Source organism: Muntiacus reevesi, chromosome 3 (assembly GCF_963930625.1).
Source record: "Muntiacus reevesi chromosome 3, mMunRee1.1, whole genome shotgun sequence".
Lineage (NCBI taxonomy): Eukaryota > Metazoa > Chordata > Mammalia > Artiodactyla > Cervidae > Muntiacus > Muntiacus reevesi.
Window position 1 is genome coordinate 81,555,919 of NC_089251.1, and position 19,262 is coordinate 81,575,180.

Genomic DNA, 19,262 nt, shown 5'->3' on the forward strand with positions numbered 1-19,262 from the left:
CTTCATTGCAGACAGATTCTTTACCAGTTGAGCCACCAGTTGTGAGGGGGAAGCAGAAACTCGGTAAAGGGCAAGATCTAGGGTCCAGATGGGGCTGGAAGGAGGTACAGAGACAGGGGGCATCAAACTGCACAGTAATGCCAGCAACATCAAGAGAGTGGAAGGAGAATAAGAAAGGGAAGAGCAGCCGGCCCCGCACTGTCGGTCAGTGTGGTCAGATAAGACCACTTTGTGACCCTGATGGATGGAGACACAAACAAGACTCCTCTGGAATCATGTCTGACCATGATCAAAATCAAGAAATCGTCTAGACCACAAAAATGGCCACCAAACTCTGGGTAATATGAGCGACTTTGGCTTCTTCACCAATTACAGCTGTGGGCTTGCTTTGCTCCTTCTGCCTTTTAGATAAAGAATAAGGTACCAAGTGCTTTGGGACAACCTAGAGGGATGGAGTGGGGAGGGACTTGGGAGGAGGGTTCAGGATGGGGAGACACATGGGGAGACACGTGGGTGAGTCATGCAGATGTATGGCAAAACCCACCACAATATTGTAAAGAAATTACCCTCCAATTAAACTAATAAATTTAAAAAATAGTAATAAGGTACCAATCCTAGAATCATCCCTGCTTCCTGAAAACATCCAACCTAGAGCAGAGCCCCACTTCCTTGAACCCTCCCCAGAATCACCAAACGTAAGCCTCCCAACCCTATCCTCAGCCCCTTTTAACACTGTCTTACTCAAAAGAAGTGCCATTGTCCCAGCTGGACATGGGAGGGAATGAATGATGGGGGTGGTGATGTCCGATATAACAAGCCTTTGTGGGATAGGGTGGAAGGAAGAAATGCTATAGAGAGGGACGCTTCCTGAAAGGCAGTCACACCTTGGGTTGATGGAGCCAACAAGAGAAACAGATCCCCTCAGAGTGCAGTCGTTAGCAGAGGGATTCCCACTTCTAACCCTGAAGTCCATGGACCATAACCCCTTCCACTTGTGTGTTGTTGTCAGGGGTTTGCCATCACACAGAGAAAGGCTCCTTCCAACAGGAAGGACAATGCTGAGCTCCGAAGGTCAGTTCTGGCTTCTTCCACATCTTACTGTAGGTGAGTGACCAAGGTGGGCCATTTCACTTTAGCCCAAGGGCAACTGACCCCAAGGAGGAGAAAATAGATGATAGGTGTTCAGGGCTACATTGTACAACCACTTGTTCCTCACCAGCTCTACCTCTAGTGGTTGCTGAATTTTACGGTTAATGGTACCCCAGCAGACTTTCAAACTAGTGCATCTCTCGCCTAGCAAGGAGGTTTTGGATCTGGAGGGTCTTCCCTGGTGGCTCAGATGGTAAAGAAACTGCCTGCAATGCAGGAGACCCGGTTTGATTTCTGGGTCAGGAAGATCCCCTGGAGAAGGGAATGGATATCCACTCCAGTATTCTTGCCTGGAGAATTCCATGGACAGTGGAGCTTGGCAGGCCACAGTCCATGGGGTCACAAAGAATGGGACATAACTCAGCGACTCACACTTTAGCTTTTGTATCTGGAGCACTTATATTTCAAAGCAAACAAAATTCATGGTGAGTTGTAATGACATACACAAAAATTCCAACATGTACCATACTGCAGGTGGTATACAAGAGAGCAAAGTCAAGTCAACAGCAAGTTGCCTCCATGATTAGAATAATCAAATCAACATTTATGGGGGATGTACTTTCTATGAGGCTGGGTACTGAGGAATTAAAAGATAAATAGCTTATCTTCATTATCTAGTGGGGAAGCTGAAAGTATATCAACAAATCTAATGCAAAGTCATAGGAAATGTACCCAGATCACCATGGTGATGGGAAAAAGAGAATGATTACATCTATCAGAATGATCAAGCTTGTAAAAGTTTGGATTTTAAAAGAAGAAAAGGATCTTGAGGAGTTTCTTAATCTAGGCTTCAGTACATTGGCCAACAGCCAGGGGCATAAAGGTCACCTTCATGTCCTTCTCCTGGAAGTGTGTGAGGGTCCTGGTCATCTTTTCTGGCCCTTCATGTCTCTGTCTTTCCTCTTAGTAGCCTGATTGAAGGATGGACTCAAAGAAGAGTCAACCACTGCTCAGCTCTCTTGATCCCAAAGGAATCTCATCCCCAAGGTGCAGAGGCCATAGGAATTGGAGAGGTATCATTATCACACTCTCAGCATCCTAATCCAGACACCAGAGAATGATGATCAGAAAAGGTGTTGCAAGTGTCAAAAGTGTAATTGTGATAACGCATGCAGCTTGCTGAAAGAGACTGGAGGGATTGGGAATCATGTTCCTTGGTCTAAGCAGTCTCTCTGCTAGATTTAATGTGGTCACATTTTTTTCCTGTTTTGAGAATGAGAGGAAGACAGATGCCTACTTTATAAATATAAGAAAAACAGCACTAAGGTTTGTAGAGCACTGTTGATTCAGTGAGGGAATCCACTTAGCTTATTCAAACCACAAATTAAAGTGTGTGTGTGTGTGTGTGTACTCCTCTGCATTTTTTGTTCAGTGTCCTCCTTTGCAAAATGGGCATAATACCAACTTCACAGGGCTGTGAGGACGAAATATAGTCTTTTTGTTGAAAGTGTCTTGTAATATAAATATCAGAAGGACTCAGACACCCTGATGTCGGCTACTGCTAATTACACAGAAAATAAGCTAACCCTTTTCAAAGAAGCTCAAAAACATTGCTAAGTGCTGCCTGATCCTGCCTTCCATCATGTCAGCATCATCGGTCAGGCATTATGTAGTGTCACGGCCAGCAGTAGTGCAAATTTCAAACAATTGAATGAGAACCCTATTTTGTCTAGCTCCTGTCTTCTTGTCTCAAAAGGGTCTTAATGTAAGGAATATTAGGCAGTTCTTGATCTGTAATGTAAGGAATATTAGGCTGGGGTGTGTGTGTATGTTTGTGTCTTAAATCAATAATTTAAAATGTTAACACAGTTCCAAGATGCCTTGAGGGGAAAAATTTGGCTACAATTTCAGTGTGAGAGTGACACTGACATTGTAAAAAGAACACTCTAGGAGACAGTGGTTCCAGTGGTACAACCCTGCTCCACCTGGAAATACTGGGTGTATATCCTAAAATCTTCAAGTATCTGGGAAAGTGGTTTCCTTCTTAAAATGCATCATATCCTTCTCTGTGTGCAGGAATCTAATGATTTAAGAGACAGCTCTTTCCCTGATGGTGAGAATTCAGCCTGGGGTGGGTCACCATGGATCCCAGAGCTGCCTTTGGATTCTCCCTGGGAGGGAGTCGGGGGCTGAACACACGTTTCCTTCAGTAGAGAGAAAACGTCTCTTGAGAAATGGGAGTACTTTTCCAGCAGAGAAACTGCTACTGATTCAACATTCAGTTCCAGCTTCTATGTCAGATGCTGATGTGGAAAAGATTCTTGTGTTGTGGGAAATCTTGGGACTGATGACTACAACAGATTGCACAGAGACAATATTAAATAACGCTGAACTTTAAAAATACTGTGTAATAGTCAAGTATTTACAGACGAAATGATACGAGATGAGATTTGGGATTTGCAACTGACTGGGGGTAGAGGATGTGGGGTACAGATGAAACAGAACTAGCCATGTGTTGATAATCATTCAAAGTAGGTGATAGGTCCTTGGGGGTTCATTATACTATTTTCTCTACTGTTGTAAACGTTTGAAAATTTCATATAAAAAGTTAACAAAAAACCCCAAAGGTATAACTTGTCTTGTTTGAATGAAAGCTCTTTTTTAAAATAAATAATTCATAGAAGTTGCATACTAAAATATATAACATTATCGGTGCTCATTCTGTGCTTGGCATATACCTTTATATTATGTACATATATTAATATAATGATGTATTTTATGTAATGTATAGATATTCATATGTATTTAATATATATAAAGTATACATATACTAAATACACACCTGTAGGCAGTGTATCAATTCATCTAATTCTTGTCAACAATCCTATGAGGTAAGCTCAATGTAAATTAGTGGCATTTACAGAGGAGGCAATGAGGTGATATGCAGGTTAAATACCCTACACAAGGTTGTTAAGCAGATTTGAACGCCAACTCCCATCACCCACGCCCCCCTTTTCTCTATTTATATTTAAATTTATTTATTTTAATTGGAGGATAATTACTTTACAATATTGTAATGGCTTTTGCCATACGTCAATATGAGTTGGCCATAGGCATACACGTGTCCCCTCTTTCTTAATCAGCACCTCTGGCTGTTGCCTGGGTTCAGGCTGTTCTGTACGTTGTCCCAGCTTCCCTTACCAGTTTCTTTTTTATTTTTAAATTGATTTGGGAGGAGTGGGCGGTTGGAAAATTTTTTTCCAAGACCGTTCAGCAACTCTGCTGAGAAGTCTGTCCTCCTTGGCCCCAGGCGTGAGACCCAGGTGCATTCAGGGGGTTGGGGGAAGGTTGACTCAGAAGGCCGGTCACCCCGCATTCCCGCCCCGTCCCGGGACTCGCACCTGGAGCGGCGCGCTGGCTGCCTACTGGCGCCATCTGGTGGTCAGAAGCCCCACAGCGGCGCCTCCACAGGGCGGGGACGAGGCGGAGGAGGTGCAAGACCTCTAAATCCGCCCTTTAACTCTTGTCTGAACCGAGCAGGCCTCGGGAGGGTGATCTGGTCTCCCGCCGCGGACACCGAGGGAGCGCTCTGCTCCTTCCAGGCCACCTTCCCAGCCCGAGGCAGGCTTCCCCTCAGAATTTGCTCCACCTTCGAAAAGGGAATTCATTTAAGAGGGGGTGGTTTTGCCTAAGGACTCTTGAAATGAGCCCTTAATCATTTCCAAGTACTTAAAATTCATGTATTTATCCATGTAGGCACATGCCTATTTCTTTATAACCTCACCTCTTTCCAGAAAGGTCTATTAAAGCTGGAATTATGACATATAATTGTCCCCCCTCACGACAGTCATCTTAGTCTTGTGGAGAGCAAGTGTGATGACCCCTCAGGGCCTTGGCCTATGAAGTCAGCATCGGGCAGCAGTCTTGAGGACCTCCAGCATGGGTTCTGAGACCCCGTGACTGGCAGATCGGCCCTCCCCGCTGTTGCTGGAGGAGAATGACACAACTGAAGAGCAGAACAGAGCTTTGGGGCCCTGGCAGAGGGCACAGTGCTCCAGAAGGTGCAGCCCCCATCAGAGCAGGGGTCTGGGTACCAATTCTCCCGCTCCCATTAGCCTGCCTATACAAGATGAATTCCCAGGACTTCACTGGCTTCCTGAACCGCAAGGCAGCCCTCTACGGCACAGGCTCCCGTTCCTATGGTCCGCGCTGCTGTAGGGCCAGGCACATCCTGAAGGAAGCTGGGCCCTCTTCAGCTCACAGGTCACAGGCCATGTGCGGTTCCACACCTCCTACTACATGAAGGAGGTCCTGGGTGCCACAGAGGTGGGGGGAAACCCCCAAAGGTGGCCCCTCACCCAGACCTGCTAGAGAAACTTCAGTGACTGCTCAAGTCTATGGCACCTTTCCTGGCCCAAGACTACTGGCCATCTACTTTACTTGTGAACACTGTGTTACTGTGCTTAAGGGCACCCCTCTCCATGAAAAGGCAGGTTCCTAACTGAAGGGTGAGGTCATTTATTATGTCACTCCATTAAAGAGGAGGACTGTTTCTCAAATCTGATCCTGCTGTCTGAGCAGAGAATATTCCAGTGGGCTGCAGAGCCAGTGATCTCACTTTGCATATAGAGAGAGGATGTCAAGATTGCCAATGAGGGGACTCTTGGGGGGCAGGGCTGGAGGATGGTGTAGAAATGAGAGACCCAAGGGAGGTTCGTGAAGACTTGTTTCAGACCCCTTGGGCAAGCGTATAGGTCTCTCAGATACTGAGTGAATTGGGTTAGAACCTGTGAACTCGGGACAAATTGTCTATGTTGGAGGCAACTTCCATACTGGCAGTGCCACTTGTTCTTAGCAGAGTCGAGAGAAAATCACCAGATGAGGGAAGGTGTGGTTCTACTCTTAGACTAGAGCTGGGACAGAAGGCTGTGCCCCCAGGTACCAGTGCAGTGTTGACCTGGTACCTGAAGTGAGAGCACCCAGAGCTTAGTGATGGAGTCAGGGATCGTTAGATAACCAGCCTTTCCTCTTTGCCTTTTTCTGATGCTAAACCTTGCAAGATCTAGGCTTAGCTTTTATTTAGGAAAACACGATTCCCTGTAACCCGTGGTTTTGATATGAGCCAGTAGAGAAGCTGGTTAAGTAGGTAAATGCCAGGTTTGTTTGCATTAACAGCAGCACAGCATCTCGGCCAAGGGATGTAATGATCTCACTGTAGTGTACTTATTCTTTCTTGGTTGTCAGTTGTTACTCTGTTGGAAGGAGATGGAGAGCCCTTGGGACTGGGTGAGCTTCAAGCACCCTTTTCCCCTCAAACTAAGTGAAAAATCTCGTTGGCCCCCTTTATCTGAACTTTTTTACTTGATGAGAAGGTCTGGCAGAGGGACCACAGCATTGCTCTTGGTCTAGAGGAGAGCTCTAGGTCAGTCACTCCCTATCTCCTCTACCTGGCTTCACCTTGGTCCTGCTGGCCAGGGCAGGTTCCATCCCCACACAGAAGGCATGTCCTGGTCCTTTTGACTCGAGGCATGTGCTTCTGTGGGATGGAGAGCCTAAAGAAGAGAGTGGAAGAGGTCAGCAGAATGCCCAACTCTGTACCCTTGACCAGGTTCCAGATGCTTCTTTTCCAGACTAAGGGGGCCTTGACCGCCCCCCTTGTGGCTAATGTGTGGCACAACTCTGGTCAAAGCATCTCTCTAAAAAGATGCTTGGTCCATCAGCATACTGCTAGCTAAAAGGTCATCCTGGATGACAGGCCTGGGAACCAAGAAACAGTTGCTGTAACTAAGGATGTTTGGGTTTCGGATAAAGAAGATATGCAAAGACCAGTCTCTCTTTTAAATATTTAGAATGTTCCTGGAAGAGAAGATTTTTTTTTCCTGTGTAGGATTTGAGGGCAAAATTGGGACCAAGAAATAAATTACTAGGAAATGGATTTTTTTGTTTGTTTCAATAGTAAAATTAGCCCACCATGGGGATATTCAAGGAGATGCTTCTGATGACGTGGTGTCGCTCTGGGAAGGAACATCCTTATGGAAAGCCATCCAATCCTCCCATCCCTTGTCTCAGCTTTTTGGAACAGTCCTGTTTTCAATATTCTCCCTGTGATGGTGACTATAAGCCATCACATGTCCCGGAAACTCCATAACCCTTTGAAAGCCTCTTGATTTTGGAAACAGAATAAAGATGTTTGGTCAAGTATATTCTGATTATGGCTCATAAAATATGGGCAAGATTTTAGGGTTTTATCCAGTTCAGAGAGTCTGTAACTCCACATTTACCAGACAAGATTAACTAATCACTTTTGATTATCTAATGACATAGCGGCGGAAGAGGAGCTAGAACCAAGGATCTGACTTCTCTCTGGATGTTATTTGAGACTTTTACAAACATGGCTCAAGAGGAGTCAGCTTTCCTAAATGAGATGCAAGAACCATCTCTTGGTTTGGAGCAAGCTCTGCCTGCTCCATCCTGTAGGTCTTTACTCATCTCCCTTCTTCCCGCTTAACACATCTCCATAATGATGGCCTTCACCTGTTAGCTCTCATGTGGCTGGCACAGTATGAGATGAGACAGAGTTCACTTCTGGACTGAACTGCGTTTTTCTGCAGGTGAGCTCTCATCTGTATTATATTCATCTACCCTTGGCAAGGACAAGCCCTGGTATAACCCAGTGTCCCTACCCAAGCAGTATATTTGGAGAGTCTGCTATTGCCTTAGAGGCTATAAGTTCGCGAGGGCAAGGAACATGGAATCATTACTCTGAATCTCCAGGCAGCTAATAAAGTATTACACCCTGTGGGCATTTGATAGCTATTTGCTATTCGCTTCTCTTCTCCCACATGAAAGCTTAAGATTCCACCATTTGGGGACTCAGTTCTACCCAGCCACTCCTCTTCCAAGCTCAGCTTTGGGAAATAAGGAGTGTGTCTTCCCACATATGGCTCTTTTCAACTTAATGTGTTCATTTGAGCACCTAGAAACCATGGTGACAGGGGCCATAGAAATAGAAAGAGCAGGGAGGCAGAGCACAGAAAGGGAGGGCCCAACACACCAGGCGGCTGGAAGCAGTGCTTTTGGGAGACCAGTGTTTATTTTGAGCCAGCGGGATTATTTATCATGTCTTCATGCACAGCCTCTCCCTTGGGAACGTAGATGCTGTCACTTCCTTACACACTTACATTCTCTGGGTCTCTCGAGGAGGAGAGGCGCTGCATTCAGTGTTTAAAGATACATGTCACCATCACTACATCCTACCCTTGTGCCTCTTGTCACTTTTCAGTGCACAGTCATGCACATTACTTCCCTCATTTGATGCTAACTGTGGGCGGATATTAATAGTATTCACTCCTATTTTTCTGATGAATTTGAGGGTCAGACTACCTCGTCTAATATCACATGGCAGGTTAGGGGTCAGAGCTAACCTCCAGCTCTGTTTCCCTGCACGGGCCTGCCTCTGCTAAGATCGGGCTGTACAGTGATGGGAATTCAAAGCAGGCAGGACAGATGGCCGGTGCATTTTGGCCCGTGTCATTCAGGTTAGAATGAGTGGGGTACAGTGAACCATGGAGGGACAGCTGAAGCCTGCAGAAAGCCGTGATTGGTTGCAGGAGAAATTTTGCTCATTTTATGCCCTGAGACAAAGAAAAAGGTAAGCCTTAAGTGGATCCCGTTTTCAAGGCTGATGGTTCTTCACCGGCATGAGCAAACTTAAGTGCTTTCAGCTTGATCTGCCTGTGCTAACCTTCTGGTCCTGAGAAAGGTCACACAGCTGTCTCTGTTCCTCCTCAAAGCAGACTGAGCCAAAGGCAACAGGAAATAAGAGTCCTGGGTATAGTGGCTGGGCATGTTCCAACCTCATTTCCAGGACCCCGCTTTGTGCATGTCTGATGTAGTTAAACAGTGCTGCCTACAAATCCAGCCCCTTGTCCTCATGTTACTGAGCAGCAGCCTATGGGGGCTTTCCTGGGGCAGATTTCCCTGTCCTTCTGCCTCTTCTATGATTTGCGTAAGCAACAGAATAAGGTCGTGTGTTTTGAGAATGAGTGGTAGATAAGTTTGTTTGAGCCACCATAAGGAGTTTTCATCGTGGCTGAAGGTATTTTTTAACGTAGAAATTTCTTTTTCTATTTTAAGTAACCAAAGTCCAGTCTCAAGAATACATTGTCCAACAACTAAAACACTCCCAGGATTTTTTTCTTATTCATACTGATTCTGCCCTGTTATCATCCAAGAGCCTCTGGAATGGCATTTGCTTTTCGGCAGGTATCTAGAATCTAGGGTCAAGAACTAACTCAGAAAACGGGGTTTCTTTTAAAAATTACAAAAGAGTTTGATCAGACATGACCTCTAGTGCATCTGTGTTACTATGACACAGGGCTTGTGTACATCTTTTAGCAGAGTTCAGCCCTTCTTGTTGGTGGTCAAGCTTTGTTACTTCTGCAGCAAGTCGTTTCGGAAGACCCCACTCTTTGACACGCAGCTGCATTATGTATGTGGTCAATCTCTGGAAAGGGCAGAAAAACAAAGAGTTTCAGGAACTTTTCTATCAAATCATCTTGCTGTCTGTGAAGAATTGATACAACTCAAATGATGATGTCTTATCTCTGTTTAGCCAAACAGCATTGCCAGTAGACTTTCCAGTTTTGCTCCAGTTGTAATTAGAGGAATAGATTCCAAATATGTCTTCCCCAGTCAACTTATGGATGAACTCATATCCGGATATGATATTGCCCAACTGATCAGATCCACCTAGTTAGAGCCAGCGTCCATAAGGCTGGAACAGGTAGTAGAAATCACGAGCCTAGATACAATAGCCAGGACAGGGAAGCAACCTAACTGACAGAAAAATGGATAAAGAATATGTGATACATATATACAATGGAATATTACTCAGTCATTAAAAGGAACAAAATTGGGCCATGTATAGAGCTATGGATGGACCTAGAGTCTGTCATACAGAGTGAAGTAAGTCAGAGAGAAACAAATATCACAAATCAACATATATGTGGAATATAGAAAAATGGTACTCATGAACCTATTCACAGGGCAGGAATAGAGATGCAGACATAGAGAATGGACAGGTAGGCACAAAGGTGGAAGGAGAGGATGGGAAGACTTGGGAGAGTGGCATTGATATATATATACCACCGTGTAAAATAGATAGCTAATGGGTACCTGCTGTATAGCGCAGGGAGCTTAGCTCGGTGCTCTGTGATGACCTAGAAGGGTGGGATGTGGGGGTGGTGTGAGGGAGGTCCAAGAGGGGGGGATATATGTATAAGTGTGAGTCACTCAGCCATGTCCAACTCTTTGTGACCCTCATGAACTGTAGCCCACCAGGCTCCTCTGTCCATGGAATTCTCCAGGCAAGAATACTGGAGTGGGTAGCCATTCCCTTCTCCAGGGCATCTTCCCACCCCAGGGATCAAACCCAGCTCCCTGTATTGCAGGCAGGTTCTTTATGGTCTGAGTCAGATATATGTATACGTATGGTTAATTTACTTCCTTGTACAGTAGAAACTAACACAATATTGTAAAGAAATTATTCCCCAAAAAATAAATAAATAAATAAATAAACCTGGAAAGGAAAAGAAATCACAGGCCTGGAGTACCTAGTATAAGAGCTTTGCCAGACTATTGCCTTTTAGGCTCTTGAGCAAGTGAGTGAAGCCGCTCAGCCGTGTCCAACTCTTTGCGACCACATGGACTGTAGCCTACCAGGCTCCTCAGCCCAGTCTAACTGCCCAGTCAACTCAGCAGCATGCCCCCCACGTAATGGGCCGCCCACTGCCTCTAGGAAGTCCACCAGGAGATACTTCTGCTAGCATGCGAGTGTCCAGCACTACAGAGTTGCCCCAGGTCCTCCCATTAGTGAAGAGCTGCAGGTGATGAACCGCCAGGGCCTCGCGCCCTGGGCAAAGGCACGCACTCTGCGACCATTGCCTGGTGATCCTCGGAACCAGCACTCCGATCTCCCGGGGCGCTCGGCGCCTCCCACTAGTGCCATCGCGCTGTGGCCAGCTCGCTGGAAGAGAAGAGGACCAGCAGTGCCAGCCGGTGTTCACCATGAAACAAGTCGGCCTGGGGTCCAGGCCGCCATAGATGGTCCTGGGGAAAGTTTTTTGCCGGGTCACGAAGGAAGAGCTGTGGGAGCTCTGTCTTTGTACATGTCTCGGGGAAGAACTCCTTGAACAGACCTCGAACCTTTTGCACCACCATCAACCCCTGAGTGTCCATGTAGGCCTCACCACGTCCCGGGGGCAAGACTCCTAACCTGCCTGTGGTACCAAATCACCGGGAAACGCACCGCAATGAGGGTGCCGCCATCTTGGACGAAGAGAAAGAGGATGGTGAGGGTGGGGATGAAGACGGTGAAGACGAAGCTGGTCTGCCTGAAGGATATGAGGAAGAAGAGTCTGAGGCTCAAGATGAACCAGGACTCTGGTGTCTGTCTAGTTTGGTCTGATCTGTGAGATACCTCTGGGAAGTGGCAGAACCCGGAGCGTGAGGACACCGCGGTGTATTTCTGTACTGGGGTGCATTGATTGGAGATTTTCCTTTTGAAGGGGAAAGAGGTATGATTTGGTCACCTGGTTTTGAGTGGAGTGACCGCTGTAACTGGATTTTCCCTTCTGGGATGAGGAGTCCTTTGGTCACCTGGCACCACCTGAGTTGTGTTTGGAAAAAGCCCAAGGCCGAGGCTCGTCTGTACCCCTGTCTGAAACAATAGGTAGGAAATCTTCCATCCTTGTGCTAGGGAACTGTAGCCCTGGGAAGCCATTGAGCACTGGTTTATCTAGTTTTGCTTTGTCTGTTTCTGGTAATATCTACTGTGTGAAAGAACAACGGGGAAACTGAGGCCTGAATGACACTTTTTAAAAAACTAGAGTTTCTAAGTATGGCTAATGTGGAACTAAGTTCACTGACCTGGCTGCCCAACTTAAAAAACTTTGAAAGTTGGAACGTAGTGACAATATTTCTGGAGGCTTGGAAGTCCTGGCAGAGAACTGTCTAAATCTTCTTTACAATTTGAGTGGAAACAAAATCAAAGATCTTTCTCCCATGTCTTGGCTGTTGTAAATAGTGCCGCTGTGAACATTGGGCTGCATTTATCTTTTCAAATTAGGAAATTTTGCTTTGCTTTTCCCAGGTATATACCCAGGAGTGGGTTTGCTGGGTTACATTTGTTGTTGTTGTTCAGTCACTAAGTTGTGTCTGGCCCTTTGCAACCCCGTGGACTGCAGTAAGCCAGGCTTCCCTGTCCTTCTCTCTCTCCCTGAGTTTGCACAACTCATGTCCATTGAGTTGGTGTTGCTGTCCAACCGTCTCATCCTCTGTCACCCCCCTTCCCCTCCTCCCCTCAATCTTTCCCAGCATCATTGTCTTTTCCAATGAGTAAGCTCTTTGCATTAGTGGCCAAAGTATTGAAGCTTCAGCATCAATCCTTCCAATGAGTATTCAGGGTTGATTTCCTTTAGGATTAACTGGTTTGATCTCCTTGCCATCCAAGTGACTCTCAAGAGTCTTCTCCAAGACCACAATTGGAAAGCATCTATTTTTCAGCACTCAGCCTTCTTCATGGTCCAACTCTTACATCCATATGTGACTATTGGAAAAACCATAGCTTTGACTATAGAGACCTTTGTTGGTGAAGTGATGTCTTTGCTTTTCAGTATGCTGTCTATGTTGGTAGCTCTATTTTAAGATTTTTGAGGAACCTCCATATTGTTCTTCATAGTGCCTGTACCAATTTGTATTCCCACCAACAGTATAGGAGCGTTCCCTTTTCTCCACATTTACTGTTTGTAGAATTTTTGATGATAGTCATTCTAACCTGTGTGAGGTGATAACTCATTGTAGTTTTGATTTGCATTTCTCTGATAGTGACGTTGAACATCTTTTCACATTTGTTGGTCATCTGTATGTCTTTTTTGAAGAAATGTCTATTTAGAAAGGTCTTCCACCCATTTTTTAAAAAATTGGGTTGTGTGTTTTTTGGTTATTGAGCTGCATGAGCTATTTGTATATTGGAAATTAATTCCTTGTCTGTTGCTTCATTTGCAAATATTTTCTCTCATTCTATGGGTTGTCTCTTTGTCTTGTTTATGGTTTCCTTTGCTGTACAAAAGCTTTTAAGTTTAATTAGGCCCCATTTGTTTGTTTTTATTTTCATTATTGTAGGCAGTGGATTGAAAAATATATTGCTGTGATTTATGTCCAAGAGTGTTCTACCTTTATTTTCCTCTATGAGTTTTATAGTATCCGCCCTTACATTTGGGTCTTTAATCCATTTTGGATTTATTGCTGTGGGTGGTGTTAGGTAATGTTCCATTTTCATTCTTCTATATGTAGTTGTCCAGTTTCCCTGGCACCACTTATTGAAGAGATTGTCTTTTCTTCACTGTGTATTCTTGCCTCCTTTGTCATAGATCAGGTGGCCATAGGTGCGTGGGTTTATCTCTGGGCTTTCTATAGTTTGGGTAAACTCCGGGAGTTGGTGATGGACAGGGAGGCCAGGAGTGCTGTGGTTCATGGGATTGCAAAGAGTTGGACATGACTGAGTGACAGAACTGAACTGAACTGAATCCTGTTCCATTGATCTATGTTTTGTTTTTGTGCCTGTACCATATTGTTTTGATTACTGCAGTAATCAAACTTTGTAGTATAGTCTGAAGTCAGGGAGCCTGATTACTCCTGCTCTGTTCCTCAGAAAAAGTATTTTTGAACTGCTGCAGCGAATCACATACTTAGATGCATTTGACCAGGAGGATAGGTCCCATAGGGTCCCGCTAGTTACAGACTCAGTCTTAAATCTGAAATGATCAAAGGTGACTGGAAAGCTATAGAATATGGCAAAAAAGTGATTAAGGGACCCACTGTTTAGGAAAAGAGGGATGGACCAATTTGGACTAGTCAGAGAGTAATTATAGGACCAAAAATCATGTTTTTATTTTCCAACTAGTTGACATTATTCAGTAAACTCTTTAGAATTATTTTTGCACCTGGTTTGTCTCTCTTTTTGAAAATTGTGGAAAAAGACACAAAATTTATTATCTTAAACATTTCTAAGTGTACAACACTAAGTATATTCACACTGTTGTGCAATCACTCTCCAGAACTTTTTAATCTTGCAAAACTCAAACTCTGTGCCCATTAAACAACTTCCCCGGCCCCCTCGGAACTATCATTGTACTTTCTGTTTCTATGAATTTGACTTCTCTAGATGTCTCACATAAGTGCATTTGACTTTTTGTGACTGGTTTATGTCACTTAGCATGATGTCCTCCCTATTCCTTTATATTGCCGCATGTGCCAGGGTTTCCTTCTTTTTGAGGCTAAATAATATTACATTGTACGTATATATACATTTTAATTATCCAGTCACCTGTTGATGGATACTTGGATAGCTTCCACTTCTTGGCTATTGTGAATAGTGCTGTTATGAACATGAGGATGCAAATATCTCTTTAAGATCCCGCTTTGGATTCTTTTGGCTCTATTCCCAGACATGGGATTGCTGGCTTGTCTTAGTTTGTTTGGGCTGTTATAACAGAAGATCTTATACTGGGTGGCTTACAAACAAGGGAAATTTATTTCTCAGGGTTCTGGAGGCTGGAAAGTGCAAGATCAGGACAAATTAGGTGTCTGCTGGGATCTGATTTTGGTTCATAGATGGCAGTCTTTTTGCTGTGTTCTCACATGGTGAAATGGGTGAGGGAGCTCTGTGGGGTCTTCTTTATAAGGGCACTAATCTGATCATGGGCTTCCCTGGTGGCTCTGAGGTTAAAACATCTGCCCGCAATGCGGGAGACCCGGGTTCGATCCCTGGGTTGGAAAGATCCCCAGAAGAAAGAAATGGCAACCCACTCCAGTATTCTTGCCTGGAAAATCCCATGGACAGAGGAGCCTAATCACCTCATTTCTCAGGGACCCTGGCTCCAATTGCCATCACAGCAGGGGTTAGGATTTCAACATGTGAAAATTAGAGGGAAACAAACATTCAGTCCCTTACATGGATCATATAGTAATTCAATTTTTAATTTTTGGGGGAGCTACCATACTGTTTTACACAGTGGCTACACTATTTTACTTTCCTACCAGCAGTGCACAAGAGTTATTATTTTTCCATATCCTGGCCAACAGTTGTTACTTTCTGTGGGTTTTTTTTTTTTTTTTTTTTTGCAGTAGCCATCCTTGTGGGTGTAAGGTATTATCTTACTGTGATTCTGACTTGCATTTCCCTGATAAATAATGATGGTGAGCCTTTTTTCATATGCTCATTGGTCATTTGTATATCTACTTTGGAGAAATGTCTAGTCAAATCCATTGCCCACTTTAAAATTAGGTTGTTGTAGTTGCTATGGTTATTGAGCTGTAGAAGTTCTTTATATGTTCTGGATAGTGACCCCTTATGAAGTATGATGTGCATGCACGCTCAGTCGAGTCCAACTCTTTGTGACCCCATGGATTGTAGCCCACCAAGCTCCTCTTCCCATGGAATTTTCCAGGCAACAATACTGAAGTAGGTTGCCATTTCCTTCTTCAGAGGCTCTTCCAGACCCAGGGATTGAACCCACATCTCTTGTGTCTTCTGCATTGGCAGGCAAGTTCTTTACCAGCTGAGCCACCAGGGAAGCCCCAGCTATATGATATATACCAAGTATGTGATTCGCAAATACGTTCTTTCATTCCATCCGTTGCCTTTTCACTGCTTTTCCCCTGTCTGTTTAAACGCCTCAGACCCCAGGGGTCGCCATCCCTGAATCAGCCGGAAGAGGGCGCATCATTGCAAGAGCAGAGCTGGGGGGAGGATGTCAGGATCTACTGGGTTATATATCGCCACTAATAAGTTCTCTATTTAAAGGTGCAGCAGAAATTATAGACAGTTTATTGAGGAATTTCAATAAACTTTATCTCCTTTGAAAACTAAAAGGAGCAATATATATGACTGATAAATGTATTTAAAACATTTTAATGTTTAATGTTTAAATGCTTAAGGAAATTCCCTAGTGGTTCAGTGGTTAGGATTCTAACACTCTCACTGCTGTGGGCCCTGGTTTGATCCTTGGTTGAGGAACTAAAGTCCCACAAGCTGGTGTAGACACGAGGTATGGTCAAAATAATAATAATAAATAATAAAGCTAAACAAATAAAAATAATAATTTTATTACAAATAAACAAATAAAAATAATTTACTGACATATTGTGCTTCATAGGTGCCAGTCACTGCTCTTAATACTTTACCTATATTTAGCTTACATGCATTTACTCACAAAAGCCCTGGGAAGTATTATTATCACTCTCCTTTGAAGATAGGGAAACTGAGGCACAGGGAGGCTGAGAAACTGGTCCAAGGCCCCACAGTTAGGAAGTGGCAGAGCTGAAATTTGAACTGGCAGTCTGGCTCTAAAGCCTGTGCTCATGGCCTTGGATAGTTTGATTTTTAAAATTTTAAAAGAAATATAGTTAATTTACAGTATTATATTAGCTTCAGATATTCAGCATACTGATTCAGTATTTTCACAGATTATATGCCATTAAAAGTTTTTAGAAGATAATGGCTATAACTCCCTGTGCTATATAATATATATCCTTGTCACTTATTTGTTTTATATATAGTAGTTTGTGCCTCTTAATCCCATAGCCCTAATTTGTTCCTCCTCCCCCCTTCCTTCTCCCTCTTGGTAACCATTAGTTGTTATCTGTGAGTCTGCTGCTGTTTTGCATATACACTCATTTGTATTATTTTTTAGATTCCACATATAAGTGATATCATATAGTATATTCTCTAGGCTCATGTTGCTACAAATGTGAGAAATTCATTTATTTATGACTAATATTCTGGTGTGTGTGTGTGTGTGTGTGTGTACCACAGTTTCTTTATCCATCGTCTGTTGATGGGCACTTGGGTTGCATCCATATCTTGGCTATTGTAAATTGAGCTGCTAGGAACATGGGGGTGCTTGTATCTTTTTGATGGATGGTTTGGTTTTTACCTATGGAAAAAGTTTTTCCACTTCAACCAACTTGATCCAATAGGACATGTGTTATAAAGTCATTCCTTTTAAGATTCCATTTTCTCACTTGTACCTTCTGAAAAATTCACCATTGACTTAGGTGTTTGATGTGGGACTTGGTGTCACAGAGCCCTGGAACGTCACCCCGGGGCTCCCAAAATCACCTCTTAGCTCTGTTGTTCAGATGCCTGGGAACCTCACTTATAGCCAAACTTGAAAAAAAAAAATCAGAATATATTAAAACACACATACACACAAGTAAAAAGACATAGACATAAGGAGAAAAAACTCTAATAAGAAAAGATTTTAAAAAATTGCCATAATACCATTATCACATTCAATAAAGTTAAAATAAGCCCTTAATGTCATCTAATATTAGAGTCCAATTTTTTCAGACTATTTCTGTTTTTCTGATTATTTCAAAACTCTCCTTTCATAGGTGTGTTTAGTTTTAGGTCTCAGGTCTTTCCTAATCTATAAAATAATGCCTTCCTTTCAGTTTTTAAACATATTATTTGTTGGTGAAATTGTGTCATTTATCCTGTGCAATAACATGGAAGACTGAGAAAATCAGTTTAAGATGTTTTTGTGGCTCCCTGTGTCTCTAGGCGCTATTCCACTAGGGGTGTTCAGTCAAAATACTGTGTTTTAAAGTCACTTGAAATAATTCTTCCATATGTGATTATGAAATCAGTTTGATATACTGTTAGTTTCATTTGTTCCAGTTTGTTTTTGATTGGTGGGAGTTGCCTTTTCTAAATATGGTTTCATTTTACAATGCTGCAAGATTATCTACATGGTTGAAAGTCAAAATTATAAAAAGATATGAACAGAGAAGTATAGCTTCCATGACTGCTTTCTTTTCCATCCAAGAGTCAATCTCTTCCTTGCCTTGGAGATGTTTTTGGTTTTTTAAAGTTAGTTTTGGCTTTATCCTTCCATTGTTTTTATTATGTGTGCATGTTTGTATTCCTCCTCGCTTCTTCTGACCTTGTATTTCTGGAGGCCATCCTTGTTCCTTTTTTTATAGCAGCATAACATTCCACTGTGTGTGGGTTCCAGAATTTTCCAACCAGTCCAATACTGATGGACATTTGAGTTGTTCCCAGTCTTGGCTACTGCAGATAATGCTGCAGAGTGTATGTCATTTTGCAATTTTGGTTGTTAGGTTTGGGGTAGACTTCTGGAACTGTGATTGTTGGGTCAAAGGGAAAAGGCACGTTCAGTGTTGCTAGACATGACAAAATTGTTCTCTGTAAAGATTGTTCTATTTTCAGTTCCCATCAGCAATGTAGAAGAGTGTTTCCTTGGAACCTTACTAATAGAGTTTATTGTCACACTTTTGGATTTTTGTTTATCTGAAATATAGGAAGTGATATCTCAGGGTAGCTTAAATTTGCAGTTCTCTTGTGATGAGCAACAGTTCATTGGTTTTGTTTGCTTTTCTTTTTCTGTGCAATGCCTGTTTATAGCTCATTTTAAAAAATCAAGTTATTGGGCTTTTTCTTCTTCAAATTCTTGAATTGTTAAGGATATTAGCCTTTTGTCTATGATAGAATTTGCAGTTATCTCTCCCATATTTTCATTTGCCTTTTGATTTTAGTTAGGACTTTAAAAAGATTGGCATGGAGCTAAATTTGTTATTGTTTTCTCTTATTAGTTTTGGATTTTGCCTCACTAGGATATAAAATATTTCACCCATTTTTCTCTGTTATTTGTATGGTTTCATTTTTACATGTAGCCCTTTGACCCATTTAGAATTATCCTGGTGTTTAGTGTGAGAAATAGACCCAATTTTATCTTTTTCCTTATGGTTGTCCACTTGTATGTAAAGTATATCTCAATAGGGCTATTATAGATATATATGTATATATATATTTGGAATGATACATCTTATGCTTTAACAGTGGTTGATTCTGGATGGTAAGATTCAAAATATTCTCTATTTTTTTCTCTATATGAATAGATATGCCCTATTCTATTCTCCTATATTTGCAGGAACTTCTTTCTATGTTATATACCTCATAAGGCTAGGATATTTATTTCTGAAAGATATAATGCAAACCCAATAATGCAGTCCTGGAATGTGAGTCAAGTGGGCCTTAGGAAGCATCACTACGAACAAAGCTAGTGGAGGTGATGGAATTCCAGTTG

At 43.0% G+C, this 19,262-nt stretch overlaps 1 pseudogene; it reads right to left on the reverse strand.

Moving 5' to 3' along the window:
• Nucleotides 1–9,172: 9,172 nt before the first annotated feature.
• Nucleotides 9,173–11,418, reverse strand: LOC136164019 (tyrosine--tRNA ligase, mitochondrial pseudogene; annotated as a pseudogene).
• Nucleotides 11,419–19,262: the final 7,844 nt, after the last annotated feature.